The following is a 15,891-nucleotide window of genomic DNA, read 5'->3' on the forward strand; positions in this document are numbered from 1 at the left end:
TAGCTCCCTCCTAGACCCCACATCCCAACCTTGAATCTGCACCTTAGACCCCCTCACGGGGCCTAATTACATTCCCTGGGCTTGAACACAGACATTAACTGGATGTCACATTATAAAGCCAGCCTTCCCTACCAAGGGCGCCATTTCAGGTGCGTGGGGGGTGGGGGCGGCAACCGTGCGCTCTGGGACATGACTAGCTTTTCATCCCATCCCTTGGACGCTAAGGGAGTGAAGGGAAAGTGTTTGCATTCCGTGTCTGCCTCTCACGCCTGGCCGGTGAGCTCCCTTCTCACACCTGGCTGGCAGGCACATTCCCCGCACTCCCTTAACATCCGGGGAACATGATAAAAAGCTAGTTGCCCCCCCCATAGCTGCCGCCCGCCCCCCACACATGCACCTGAAATGGCACCCTTGTTCCCTGCATTTAACATCTAATTTTTACATCAAAAGCTAAGAAGAGGACACTTCCAGATCACTCAATTAGCCTCATTAGCACCGGACCCACAATTGACAGGTACCCTTTTTTTCTGTTATAAAATATTTTGTTTCTGTTATTCCTCTTTGCTCCTCATCTGAAGAAGTGGGGTTTTCCCATGAAAGCTCATGAAACTATATATATATTTTGGTTAGTCTCCAAGGCTACGTCTAGACTGCAAGCCTCTTTTGAAAGAGACTTTTTCAAAAAAGACTTTTGAAAAAGCCTCTTTCGAAAAAGAGCGTTTAGATTACAACCAATACTTTCGAAAAAGCAAGACGCTTTTTCGAAAGAGAGCACTCAGGCAGTCTGGATGCTCTCTTTCGAAAAAGCACAGTTTGCATTACGTAGTGTCTTTTTTCGAAAGAGCACTTTCAGAAAAAGGCATTCTTCCTCGTAAAATGAGGTTTTCCGTGGTCAGAAAAACTGCCGTGTGCTTTCGATTTACTTTCAAAAGAACGTGGCAGCAGTCTAGATGCAGGGGAAGTTTTTTCGAAAAAAAAGCCACTTTTTCGAAAAAACCCTGTAGTCTAGACACACCCTAAGGCTATGTCTACATTCACGGCTTCTTGTGTGAGCAATATGCAAATGAGGCTAAGCATGGAATATCGCTGAGCTTCATTTGCATACCTAATGAGCCGCCATTTTGCAGAAGAGGCTCTTGCACCAGAAGGACCTATCTACACTGCCCCTCCTTGCACAAGAAAAGCCCTCTTGCGCAATGCCGCTACGCTGATTATTTTCAGGAAGAACGGCCTTGCGCAAGAGGGTTTTTCTTGCGCAAAAAGAGGCAGTGTAGACAGCTCCTTCTGGCGCAAGAGCCTCTTCTGCAAAAATGGTGGCTCATTAGGCATGCAAATGAGGCTCGGTGATGTTCCACGCTTAGCCTTATTTGCATATTTCTGGCGCAAGAAGCCGCGAGTGTAGACATAGCCTAAGGGTGCATCTACACAGCAGTGTTATTTCAGCATAACTGACGTTATTCCATCACAAAGAGTGCTTTTACACAGCTGGAAGGCGTCTTACTCTGACTCCAGGAGCAAGGGAAGTCGGAGGAAGGGCGTTTTTCCTTCGACTTCCGGCTGTGGAGACAGCGCCAAAAGCCGAATTAAGCTATTTCAACTTCAGCTAAGTCAATTGACGTAGCTGGAGTTGTGTCGCTTACTTTGACTTTTGCCCTGCTGGGTAGATGTACCCTAAAGTGATTTCCTGTTGTGTTCCCTCCCTCTGGGGCATCTGGTATTGGCCACCGTTGGCAGACAGGCTACTGGGTTGGAAGGACCTTTGATCAGACCCGGCCTGTCCGTTCTTATGTTTTTAAAGTGCCACAGGACTACTCATTGTTTTTAAATCTAGAAAGAGTGGAACGGTTTCCAAAGTGTCCTCTCAAGAAACGGAGACCCATAGGAATGCTTCTGTGTATACTCGGAGTCGAATAGGAGTCCGTTTCTTCTGAAGTGCTGTTGAGACCTAATGCATCCCAATTACATCGACAGAAGCTCTCAAGAGGCTGCTCTCAGATATCTGTCTCCGTCTGTTACATATATGCAAATAGCGAACTATATAGTCCTTATAAGAACATAATAAGCAGTCCTGTAATATAAACAGCTTTTATGTAGCAATGATACTTCCAGCTCCTCCATCATTTAGTGAAATATTTCCCCACAGGCCACGTGTGTTCCCTGGCAAACAGATGTGCCAGACACGCTGGTGTAGCACCCCACATCAGTGTCCTTTTGGGTCTGATCGTCTGTCTCTAACAATGTCCAGGTCCAGATGGTTCAGGGGAAGGTCATCTCCACCCAGGCAGTGGGAGTGGCATCCTAACGAGCCGTGGGGGAGGGAGAAATAAACGGATTCGGAACCATTCCCGTTGGCAAGCTTTATGGGACTGGGGTGCAGTTTTATGGCCTGCCTTAGGCCCCGCAGGATGGAGGTGGCCATTCAGCCTTTGACTGTAGACTATGGTGGTGTCTCTGATGGCTCTGTCTCTTGGGTTGTTTAGGAGTAGAAGGGGTAAGGGTGAGGAGCAAGCCTGTATGGTGTTGGAGGCCCAACAGCAGCACCTTTGTTGTCCTTTTGCGCCTCTGGCTCTTGGGATGGATGTACGGAAGGATGGACAGACAGACGGATGGATGGATGGATGGATGGATGGATGGACAGACAGACAGATGGAAGGATGGACAGACGGATGGACAGACGGATGGATGGATGGATGGATGGATAGACAGACAGATGGATGGATGGATGGATGGATGGATGGATGGATGGATGGATGGATGGACGGAAGGATGGACAGACAGATGGATGGAAGGACAGAAGGATGGACAGTCGGCTGGATGGACAGACAGAAGGATGGGTGGATGGATGAATGGACAGAAGGATGGACAGATGGATGGATGGATGGACGGACGGAAAGATGGATGGATGGACAGATGGATGGATGGATGGGCAGAAGGATGGATGGATGGATGAATGGACAGAAGGATGGACAGACAGATGGAAGGATGGACAGATGGATGGATGGATGAACGGACGGAAGGATGGATGGATGGATATACAGATGGACGGAAGGATGGACAGACAGAAGGATGGATGGACGGACAGAATGATGGACAGACAGAGGGATGGATGGATGGACGGACAGAAGGATGGCTGGCTGGCTGACTGGACAGAAGGATGGACAGATGGGACACTTGCTTAATTTTCCGTAGTGAGGTCCCATGATTAGCTGCCACCAAATGCTGATAGTGCTGGCTGTCCCGATGGGGTATCAAGCCCTGCCCAAGTGCCTATCACCTAGCGCCGTTGTGGGCAAGAAGCCCGAGGTGGTTTGCTAGCCTTGGCCCCTGGCACTTTATTTACGCTCCCGTGGGCTGCGGATTGCTGGCCCCGGCAATGGGAGCCGTGGGAAGTAGCTCGGACCTGGGAACTGCTTCCTGCAGCTCGTATTGGCCAGGAATGGGGAGCTGTAATCAACGGGAGCTGCAAGCAGCCGGACCTGTGGATGGGCAGGTAAATAAAGCACCAGTGGGCCGTGAGGGGCTAACCCTGGTGAACTCAGTTCAGCCCGCAGGCTGCTTATCGCCCACCCTGGGTCTAAAGGCCCCTATGGCCATTACGGCTCCACTGTGCCCGGCACTGCACAAACACATAGCAAGAGAATCCCCGTCCCTCAAGAGCTTAGAGGCGGGAGAAAAGGAGTCTTGCGATCCCCAGAAGGGAAACTGAGGCACCGAGCGACCAGCCCAAGGTCACACAGTGTCTGTGTCAGAGGCAGGAATTGGCATTAGGGCTCCCCAGAGTCACCCCAGCACCCTGACAACAAAGCCGCCTTCCCTCCGCTCTGGGTTTCGAACGACTGGTGCTCCCGCCATCTTGAGCAGAATCCTGCCAACCGTCCCAGGTGCCGCCTGCAGGGCAGGTGTCTACCAACAGCATCTGTGTGTGGGCCCTGCCCCCCCGGCACGCGGCTGCCATGACTGCCTCCCTCGCAGGGCGATTACGCACAGGCCACCTCGTCCTATCTCAAGACCGATCCTGGCTTCTGTAGGAGCTGCTGCTGTTGGGAACATGAACATCACTAGGGCCCGTTCTCCCTCCCCATCCAGCCCTCGCTCGCCACCCGGGTTCCCTCTCAATTTTTCCATCCACGTGAGGAATAAATTTTGTGACATGCACCAGGGCAAGTGCAGATGTGCACCACCAGTACAAACACATGCTGCAGGCACTCTGCTGATCAGCTGGACGGCACCCGCTTCTCTCCTGGGTGGCCACCCAAGCGCTCGGCTTACCAGGGACCCTGCTCACCACTCGGCATCATTCCAGATTACGCCCTCAGGGATTTTCCCAGTACACAGGGGCTGTGAAAAGCAGATGGCCGTCTCTTGGGGGCTGCTGTCACCGGGTTTCCGAGGGAGGGGACCCTCCAGGGTGGCCGGATGACAGGTTTCCCTTCCTGACACAGCAAAGGGAAAGGAATCGGACACAGAGAGCCAAGTAGACTGACATGGGAGTCTTTCGATTCCCCTGGCGGGGCTGATGAGGCAGCGAGCGCTACAGGAAACACACAGGGTCAGGGTTAGGAGCTGGGCTGGGGTAAATTAGCATCGCTCTGGCTAGTCTGGTGGAAAGAAAAGCAGAATCCAGATTTCAACCTCTCCTCTCATCCCCATGGAAACCGTTCATGCAAAAATGGAGAGCAGCACAGAAACCTCCCTGCCTTCTCCGAGCCGATCCTACAGGGACCTGGCCTTCGGGGGCCAGGCAGGTGCTCAGCACCTCTCCGGATCAGCCTGCCATCTGGTCCAGGGAAGACTAGGGACCCAATCCTGCCAGGTGCTTGACTCCTGGGAACTCGAGGGAGCTGGATACTTTGCCGGATCAGCCCCTGGCGGAGAGAGGAAAGGTATCACTCCCATTGCTCCGCAGCTGGCCACGCTGGGCGTGGGGACTTCCACACACTGTCACGTGGACACGGACACACTCACACACTAATGCCCGGCCACCCCCGTGTAAACTTTCACACGCACACTGTCACACAAACACGAACATGCTCGCACACTAACACCCGGCCACTCCCATGTAAACTCTCACACGCTCACTGTCACGCACACATGGACATGCTTGCACACTAATGCCCGGCCATCCCCGTGTAAACTCTCACACGGACACACGCAGGAGCCGGATTCCACGTGAGGCATGTGCCCCTCTCGGTCGTGTTCCCTTCCGCACCCAGCCGCCATCTCCTGGGAGCTGCTCCGCCCATGGCTGGAAGCGCGAGGTCGTTGCGGGGCGATACCAGGGTAGGTTGGATAATGGAGCGGAAGGACCCCTGGGACTGGCGAGTGCCTGAGGCCTGGTGCCGAGACCTCCCCTCATCACATTTAGCTCCAAATGGATCTTGGTGAAGGAACGTGGCCGGTGACAAGGCTGCATCTCTGGCCCAGATCAGGCCTTTCTGCTCAATTGCAAAGAGGCTGCTTTGCATCCCCAGCTCCCTGCGGTGAGTCCAGGCCCGGCCCAAGGGTATGTCTAGACTGCATCCCTCTGTCGGCGGAGGGATGCGGATTAGGCAGGTCGACATTGCAAATGAGGCAGAGATTTAAATATCCTGCACCTAATTTGCATAAAATGGCTGCCGCGTGTTGCCGACTCAGCGCTTTGTCAGCAAAAAGCGGCAGTCTAGGGGGGATGTCTCGAGAAAGAAAGCCTTTTTCGACAGATCCATTTTGCCTCCTGCAAGGAGATTTACAGGATCTGTCGAAAAAGGCTTTCTTTCTCGACACATCCCGCTCTAGACTGCCGCTTTTTGCCGATAAAGTGCTGAGTTGGCAAAACGTGGTGGCCATTTTTATGCAAATTAGGCAGGGGATATTTAAATCCCTGCCTCATTTGTAATGTTGATCTGCCTAATCTGCAGCCCTCTGCCAACAGAGGGATGCTGTCTAGACATACCCAAATAGTTTGCAGGGCCCGAGGGCTGTTCTTATATTTGCTTGCGGTCACCAACCAGTAGATCGCGATCTACCGGTAGATCTCGGAGGCTCTAAGAGTAGCTCTTGAGCCCTCTCTGAACTGCGCGCCTGTGCAGTACATTTACATTAGATTTCCTCATTTGAGGAGCAGCTACTCACCGAGCAACAGCACAGGTGAGTAGCTGCGAGGAATGGTGGGAATTTTTTTTTAAAGTAGCAGTATAAGGATTGGGGATAGCAAGTGATGGAGAGGAGAATAGAGGGCGGGGCTTCAAGGAAGGGCTGGGGCGGTAGATCTTGGCTTGGTCTGTCATTTAAAAAGTGATCTTGGGTGTAAAAAGGTTGGAGACCACTGCTCTAGTGGATATGAATTGTCAAACCCCCCCTCTGATTTTCTCTCTCTCTTTCTCTGATTCCTTGGGGCCCAGTTCCATTCTTCCTTGAATCTGGGGTGTATTGTGGTCCCCTGATCTAGTTGTCCAAGAACCATCAATCTCTGTGAGGCTGCCATGGAGTGGGTGCAGATGACGCACCCTGAAGGCAGGAGAGGGACGAGCTCTGTGGAGGGGGCGGGAGAGGAGAATACAGATTGGCGCCAGACGCGCAGTGTGTGTTTGTGGAAAGAGCCAGGAAACATCCCAGGGAGATGCTAGGCCCACACCTGGGCACTTTCCTTGGAGCAAGGACACACCTGAGAAGGGGGCTACGTGCGATGAACTCCAGCCAGGCCTTTGAGAAAAGGGTCAACGCCCCGAACCCCAGACATCCATCAGCTGGAAGCAGCTCCCACTGCACCCGGTCGTCATTCCAAAGGCAACATCACGCGAAGGGTTTCCCCTCTGCCTGCTAAGTGTGGAGCTGGGGACCCCCATCGCTGCAGGTTTGGGCTCATCATCCAACCTGGGGTTCCCACCTTCCCCAGCTTTGCTCGGGGACGAACGGGCCCCGACAGTCACGTTCTTTTCCGAGGAGCCGTACTTCCGGCACTGCACAGCTGGCGATACACGGCGCCCGCAGCTGCCTCCGGCTGCTCGACGGGGCTGATGTTGCTGGGTGCAGCGGTTATAATTAGAACGGCTAATCGGCTCTTGTGTTCCTGGCTTGGCAGCCCCTCTCCCCACCCCCGACACAATGCTCTCTCCTTCGCTCCCTCCTCCACCCCTTCGCTGAATGCCCCACCGGGTTTCATCAAACTGCGGAAAGCCGGGAGTCTCCCAAGGTTTGGGATTCAGGCTCTGTTCAGATCAGCACCGGGCGCGGAGGGGGGCAAACTTTGCATTATGCACCGGGACTTATCGTTCTGCCAAGTGGGGCCAGCAACCTCCAGCGGATTCCCAGCACTTCTGCCTCCAGCCTCGGCCAGAAAGAGAGCTCACGGGCATGGCCCAGGCTGTTTCAGAACCAGAAAAAGGCTGGTGAGTGGGGGAGTTGAGAATTCTGCCTTCCTCATGCCATGGGACCTCAGGATGCAATTGCCTCAGCTGAGATTTGGCCGCTTTGAGCATCTCCCATCCCCCTCTGCATCTCTCCCAGTGGAGCCAGGTTCTATTCCTGGCTCTTCCATTGAGTCCCTCGTGCGAGTCACACATAGCACCGGGACCTCTCCAGGGCTCAGGGAGGCTCTGACTGAGGGATTGGGGCATGTCCCTTTCTGGCACCGTCCCTGTGCCTCAGTTTCCCCTCTGTGACATGGAGACAATACCTCAGTTCCTGGTAAGCTAAGCGCATGGGCAGCCACCCAAGGGAGACTCAAATGCTGTCCTGCTGGTTAGCAGAGCTCCCGCGGCCGACAGCAGGTGGTTCTACTGGTGGTGCGCATCTGCACATGCTTTGGTGCACACACCACAATTTATTCCCCCCTTGGACGGAACAGATTAGAGGGAACATTGGACAATCCCAGTCAGCTACCTCCCCGGTGTGGAATAAGGACACTCAGCCCCTCCATATCACTGGGCTTTTCTCAAAGCCCTTACAAAGTCCTGTTAATGACACGGTTACCAAGGGGATAATAATCCCCGCCCCTTCGCCGGGCCTTGCGAGGCTTATTCCATTCACGGCTGGAAAGTGCTTTGAGATCTTTGAATACCAGGGGCTGGAGGAGGGCAAAGGATTCTGGGTGCAGCTGGATTCTGGAGACAGTGGGCATGTCTAGACTATCGCTGCCGACAGAGGCATGTAAATTAGACATACCGACATCGTCAATGAAGTGGGGATTTAAATATCCCCCACTTCATTAAAATAAAAATGGCCGTAGCGCTGTGCCGGCTCAGCTGATTGTCGGCTCAACGCAACAGTCAAGATGCGGATCGGTCGACAAGGAAAGCTGTTGTCGACTGATCCTGTAAACCGGGATCGGTCGACAACGGCTTTCCTTGTTGACCGATCCGCGTCTTGACTGCCGCGCTGTGCTGACCATCAGCTGAGCCGGCCCAGAGCTACGGCCATTTTTATTTTAATGAAGCGGGGGATATTTAAATCCCCGCTTCATTGACTATGTCGGTAGGTCTAATTTACATGCCTCTGTCGGCATGTAAATTAGACATACCCAGTCTGTGGGCACTAGATGGGCTCTTGAAGACAAATTTGTCTTTCTGTAACCCATCCACCCGCTGGGTGTGGGGCACTGGCCCAGCTAGGGGCACTGAGGTCGCTTACAGAGTGTGAGCATGAGGCCAGCTGGCTTTTAGCTCCAGAGGTAGAGAGGCTCCTGCACTAAGCTCCAGAGGTCTGGGGGTTTGATTCTGCCTGTGGGCATTACACCAAATAGTCCAGTAGCACCTTAAAGACTAACGACATGTGAGCTTTCATGGGCACAATCCACTGTGTCAGATGACCGAAGAAGTGGGTTGTGCCCACAAAAGCTCACGATACCATCTACGTGTTTCTCAGGGAGGTGAAATCCCACCGAGTTCCCATAAACTAGGAAGTGATGTGATTTAAACATTTACCCAAACATTTACTCTCTGCAGCGGTGGGGTAGCCGTGTGGGTCCCAGGACATGAGAAATGCGAGGTGGGTGGGGGAATCTGTTGTTGGACCAACTTTTGATCATGAGAGAGACACGCTTCTGAGCTGACACAGAGCTCTGATTCAGGCCTGGGAAATGCACTCCGCGTGGCCCAGCTCAATATGAGGTGGACCAGACGGTTAAGCAGGAAGAGTTGATAACACATGTCGCGAGAGACCATTCGAAGTGAAGGGGGCATCAAATGTCTCAGCAGACAGGACACGGGAAGGTCCGTGGGTCCCAGATGGCTGTCAGAAGCCATACATCCAAGGTCTTTACCATCGTTTTTGGTGTCTAGCACAGATAGGGATGTCAGCTGCCACGCTTGTCTTTGGAGCAGGCTTCGAGGCGGGGGGAGGACAATGGGGTTGAAGCAGTGAGTTCTCGTTCTGTTTGCTTTTCTGACTGCCCACTGGGAAGATGGTTTCAGACGAGGCAGCGTCGGTCTCAGCTGGGCCGGAGCCCTGATCTCACGTGGTGTGGTGCCCTGCTCTGCCTCCGCCCAAGCCCCAGAGGAGCTGAGGGAGGCCCCTGAGAGGCAGCAATTCCTGGCCCTGCGTAAGGCCGTGAATTGCGTCTCCACCAGCAGGTTCCCAGCTCAGTTAATTGGGCGCAGCCTGAGCTGCTCGCTTGGCTCTGACGCCAGGAGTTAAAGGCAAAAAGGTGGAGAGCGGGGGCCAGAAGAGGCTGCCATTGAGAACAGCCAGCCAGGCGGTTCTGAAAGGGGAGCTGCCTTCATTGGGATTTCTGTCATGTGCCAACTGCAGGCTTTGCCCAGCTGAGGATGCGAGAGCAGGGGGAAGGGAAGGGGCTGCGGAAGGAGCCACTGTGGGAAGAGAAGATAGCTGTTTGGTCGCTAGTTAGCGAGATAAACTTCACTAGTGCTGCTGGAAGATTCTGGCTGTGCAGAGCAACGACCGTGGGAAGTTTTCTTTGCTTCTCCCCCATCTCTCACCTCCTCTCCCCCCCCGCCACCCCACAGCACCATCCCGCCCTCAGCTCTTCAGACAAAGCCTGGGTCCTCTCCAGAGCAAGCGCCCTGGGCCACAGCCAGCCTGGCTCTCCCGGGAGCATTACTGGCACGCATCTCTCCCAGGTCGCCTGCTCAGGAGTCAGGCTCAGACAATGAGATCCCTCCCCGGGCAGCCAGGGCAATGGATGCAGGAGACAAAGTTTTACTCACAATAACACAGATCACACATCGAACTACTGAACGCGCGTGCACACACACACACGGCCAATACCCACAGAGCTATTGCGCATGCTCACACACACATACACAGAGCCAATACTTGCAGAACTATTGTGCGTGCATACACACACACACACTCACACAGCACCAATACTTGCAGAACTATTGTGCGTGCATACACACACACACACTCACACAGCGCCAATACTTGCAGAACTATTGTGCGTGCATACACACACACACACTCACACAGCGCCAATACTTGCAGAACTATTGTGCGTGCATACACACACACACACTCACACAGCGCCAATACTTGCAGAACTATTGTGCGTGCATACACACACACACACTCACACAGCGCCCATACTTGCAGAACTATTGTGCGTGCATACACACACACACACTCACACAGCGCCAATACTTGCAGAGCTATTGTGCGGGCATACACACACGCATACACACATACACTCACACAGCGCCAATATCTGCAGAGCTATGGTGTGTGCATACACACACACACCCACACACAGAGCCAGTACCCCCAGAGCTATTGTGTGCATACACACACACACCCACACACAGAGCCAGTACCCCCAGAGCTATTGTGTGCATACACACACACACACACACACACACACACACACACACACACATAAAACCAATACCCACAGAGCTATTATGTGCGCGCGCACACACACAGAGCCAATACTTGCAGAGCTATTGTATGTGCATACACATATACACACTCACACACAGCCAATACCCGCAGAGCTATTGCCCGGGCATACACAAACGCATCGTGCCCTCCCGACCACCCGCCAGATCTGTGTGTGCACCCACATGACAGGGACACGCTACCCTCACAGCACCCACAGCCTGGAGGAAACTGAGGCCCCCGCCACGAGGTGACCCATTTGCCGCCGCTTCTCTTTCCCTGGGTCTGGGGTGGTTTTCCTTCATGCACATTCTGAATACAGTTCTGCCATTGGCGGTGCTGGGGAGAGAAGGGGGTTAATCCATTGGCTTTGCACCTCCGGAGACCTGGGCTCAAACCCTGGTTCAGGTGACGATGGGTGTTGAGTTGCCTGGCACAAGCCTCTCCCAGTCCCGGCAGCATCAAGATGCTTGGACACGGTCTGGCTTTATCCCGGCGTCTCCGAGCTCTGCGGGGTTAGCACCGCCCAGAGGCAGCCTGGGGAGTCGTGCAGGAGAGCGGAACTGCCGCCAGTCCGGGACAAGGTAACGTCCCTCAAGGCCCATCCGTGGAGCCTTCCCCCACCCAGGAAATCCCATGAGTGCAGAACCCCTCTGGCTCGCTAACTATTCCTTGCCCACGCTGTGCAGCACCCCCGCTAACACGATACATCCGCCTTCGTGGCGGCTCCTGTCCCCCCGGGCTGACTGGGCTCAGCTTCGTGCTCTGCGCAGGGCGTCCGCCGGGATCACCCCCCTGCTCGGGTGGGCCCCGGCAGCTGGGCCGCTCACTCAACTATGGCCTGGCTGGAGCCCCGTCATGGTGCTGGGGAGCCAGCCCTAGTCACTGCGGCGGCAGGGCGAGAGCGGGGTGACCTCTGCAAATCCCCCAGAGCCTCTGGCCTGTCCTCCTGGCCTCCTGCACAGCCCTTTCCCGTATTCCGGGCTGAGACGCCTCTGCTCAGCGCCCTCCTGTATTTCGAAATTAGCGCTGTGTAGAGAGTGCCAAATTTCGAAATAAGCTAATAATCGCATAGCTTATTTGGAGATATGAGATATGCACGACTGTGTAGATGTACCTTAAGGGACAGACAACAAGCATCTCAGAAAGTCCAGTCCTTTCTCCCACCTCGCAGGGTGGGCAGGGGGTGGGGGAGAGGAGAAATTAACTAGCTGTTTGCAGGTACTTCCTGCTGGGCCTGGGCCTTACCAGCCACTGGGGAGGTGTTTCCTCAGTGCAGGCCCTGAAAGCCATTCCCTTAGGCCTCAGCGACACTCTGCTATCCCGGCTAGCTGCTAGTCAAACAATTAGCTACAAGTGGAGAGACAGCTGCTGTGTTCCCTCCCTGCTCTGTGGCCACTGCTGTGCAGAGTTTATACACTGCATCACGATGGCCCTGGTCCAAAAGCCTCTAAGCACCTTATGAATGATCCTCAGTAAAGATTCTTAGTGCCATATCTCTCCAAGTGCTTCCCAAAGGAAGGCAAATATCCTGTTGGGAAAAGAGGTGATGGGACATGGCCAAGGCCACACAGCAGGTCAGTGGCAGAGTCAGGAAGTTGTTGGGTTCTCCCAACAGTCATGTCAGCAAAACCCCCCTGTTCACCAAGAGCTCTATAAAAGCAGCCTGGATGTGGTTGGCACAACCAGCCTCTGGAGAGGTGAGCAAGTGTTCACAAGCTCTGGTCTCCCTGTATTCACCAGCCCATCTTAGTAGCAGCCCACAGGTTGGGCTGACGATGCCGGTCTGACGAGGTTTGCCACATGTTAAATTCTTCCTTTGTCACTTGCAGACAGGCCCCCGTAATCACAACTCCCAGCGGAGAAGACGAGGTGGCCCTAGAGCCTTAGGCACAGTGCCTCAGTCAGCCAGGGTGTCGCTGCGGAACCGGGCGACGTTTATCCTCCATTCTGTGCTCACTAGATCGCGCCGAATCTTGGCCAATCGGGCTGTGTTTCCACTCTTCTGCGGTAGCAACACTGGCCTAGCTATGCTGGCGTGACTCCATCGTGTAACACAGCCTGCAGCAGCAGAAGTGGCTTTGCGTCAGCGGAGGAACGCCGCCTCCCCAAAGGAAGTTAGGTGGTGTCTGCAGTTAAAATAGCCGTAGCCCAGCAGTGTAGATGCTCATTACAGAAGTTTTCCCATTGCTGCAGGGTTGAACCTCTCTAGTCCAGAACTCGCTGGTCGGGAACCATCCGTGGTCCGGTATGATGTTAGTTAGCTGGATGTCCACTCTTCATGGGCGTGGCCGAGTTTCCCCGCAATCCCATAAAGTTTGTTTCCAGACCCCAGTCCTGGCTCTCCATGTTCTATGCTGTTATTTAGCTCTCATCGACTCCTACATGTTTTCTCAGAGCCCAGCAAGCAGTGGAATTGTGGGTAAAGCTGCTAGACAATATTGACTCCCGTGGTCCAGAAAATTCTCTGGTTCATAATCGGTCAGGTCCTGAGAGTGCCGGACGACAGAGGTTCACGCTGTAGTTAATCCACCTCCCTCAAGAGGCAGTAGCTCGCTGGATGGAAGAATCCTTTCATCGACGTAGCATTGTCTACACCGGAGCATATGGCGGCATAGCTCTGTCTCCGGGTTGTGGATTTTTTGAAGTAGACTCACCCTAAGCTACATTGCTGAAAGCATTCTGCTACTGACATAGCTACATCTGTGCTAGAGATAGGCCGGGGAGGAGGGTGTTTTTTTTTTTAATAGCCTGCACCATGATAGCTATTTCAACCAACTTTCAAGCAGATCCCAGACCTCGATGTGCAGAATTTTATTCTGTGTCTTCCCCTCCCCTTCTTACAGAGGACGGTCCCCAGGACCCGAAAACAGGAGTCTGAATTTTGGGACAGTTTAGACCCAGGATCTAAATGTCACGACTTGCATGATGGGCAGAATCAAATCTCGACCCTCTTGGGATCGAGGTAAGTTTGGATCTGCATCCGGCTCTCCAAAACTCTCACCTCAAATCTTAACTCCAAACACCTCTGGTCAAAACCTGTATCCGTGGCCGACTTTAACCGGCGAAGGAAGAAAATTGACTCTGATATCAGTGAAAAGGTCTTGCCAGTGACTGGGAAGTCTCTGGGGAGGAATAGTTGAAATTTGCCGTAACTAATTGAATTTCTCCGGTGCGGCAGCTCAGGGTCCACAATCCATAGGAGACCGGTTCCAAGCTTTTAGAGACTAATGAGAGTTTGACCCTATCTGTACTGAAGATTTTCCAATGCAGTCGCTTGGCTTAAAAGGCCTCCGTTTTGTTTATATAGACGATCAATCGGGAGAGTTATAATCTAGTCTCTGTGCAAGATTTGAAGCTTTTCTTTGTTCTCCAGCGGGCTGGGGGAAGGAGGGGAGGGAGAGGTCAGGATGAAACATTGATTGGGCACATTGTGGTTTTTCTCCCTGAGATGATTTTTGAAGAGACACCCCTTCCTCCTCCCCCCTCCATACACACACGCAGGAGGTCTTTCCTCTGTGTTTTGTGCCAATGCCTCTCCATTGATCACACCTCCCCGGCTACAGCCACAAGCTTTTGTAGCTGGAGTCATCCGAAGGAATCAATCCATTCGGGGGTGGGGAGCCATTTGTGGGCCGGGGGCCACTGACCCACAGGGAAATCAGTCGGGGACCGCAGGTGGAAAGCAAAACAACAACAACAACTTGTCGGATGTGGGTGTGACGTAGTGGGGGTACCTGGCTGGTTTCTATGCTGCTGGCTCTGGGGTAACCCCCACTGGCTGCTGTGGGTACCACGACCCAGCAAAACAGGATGAGTCACTATGCAAACCAGTGGCCAGACACCCCCCATGGAGAGGAACAAAGGAAGGGGGAATGCTGCCCTGGCTGGGGGGCAGGGCTGGAAGAGGGTTAGTTAGTGGCTGTCTGGGAGCATGGAGGAGACAGCCTAGGGAAAGGGGCTGGAGTTTAGGGGCCAGTCTCCCCCCATCTCAAGGGGGCCTGAGGCATCCTAGCCCAGCTCTGTGACCAGATTACATCTGTGCTGTGCTGTATCCTGGAGAGGCAATAAACTTCCTCTATTCCACCGGCTGGTGCAGTCTGTTTGTGCCATTTCGGGGTGCAGGAGACGGGGGACCCCCAACTCGCCGTCACAGTGGGCCCCCACATTCCCCTCACACACCAGAGCCTAGTGGGACCCGGGCTAATAGATGTGGGGGATGGAGGGGAAAGCCACCAGGCAGCGCTTTACTGAGCCAGCCAGGGGGAGGGGAGCGGGAGTGTGTGGAGACAATTCCCCCTTCTCCCTTCCCGGGCACAGCCTGTGGGTCAGATCCGGCTCTGGCTTGCCTGACTCCGGCCCACGGGGCTTGGAGTTCCTCCCCCCACAGTGGGATGCCAGCACTGGTGCTCCAGCCTCATGGGGGAAGGGAGGGAGGGAGCGGGAGGGGATTGTGGGGCTGAAGAGCCAATGCTGGTGGGATCCCCAAGCCTCGGGGCCTGGCCACTGGGGCACTGTCTCCTAGTTCCACCTTGCTCCCCTGAAGAACTCACCCGGGTCGGTGTGGCAGAAAGGGGCATGTCGTAGCGTAAACTTCTGGGTAGACGTATGTAGGGCCCAGCTCCCAAGTGCTTGGCACTCACCCTGGAACCATGTTTCCGAAAAAAGGAGGGAAAATCTGGTCCCTCGTAACTGAAGTCTAGGTTCATTCTGTGTAAATCCCGAGTCCCTTCACTCAAATACAGGACTTGACTCTAGATTTGGAGCAGTGCAGACATGGCCCTAAACCAGCCCTGCACCAAATTCCCATCTTGCAGGGCTCCTGCGTCCTTTCCTCCGCTAGAGTGAGGTCCTGTGGATGAAGAGTGACTAAGTTTGGGAAGGAAACATGGTTTGGATGTGAAATGCCAATGACGGCTCTGAATCTCCCCTCGCAAAACTCATCTTGGGAGTTACCCAACAAAACACCTTGGAGGATCTGGGCAGTTCTATCTAATCCACAGAAACCCGCAGGGGAACATTTTAATCTGCCTGGTCACTCAATTGGAAATTTAAAAGTAGCCAGGTGGCTCTAAAGGAATT

This window comes from Pelodiscus sinensis, chromosome 22 (genome assembly GCF_049634645.1).
Source record: "Pelodiscus sinensis isolate JC-2024 chromosome 22, ASM4963464v1, whole genome shotgun sequence".
NCBI lineage: Eukaryota > Metazoa > Chordata > Testudines > Trionychidae > Pelodiscus > Pelodiscus sinensis.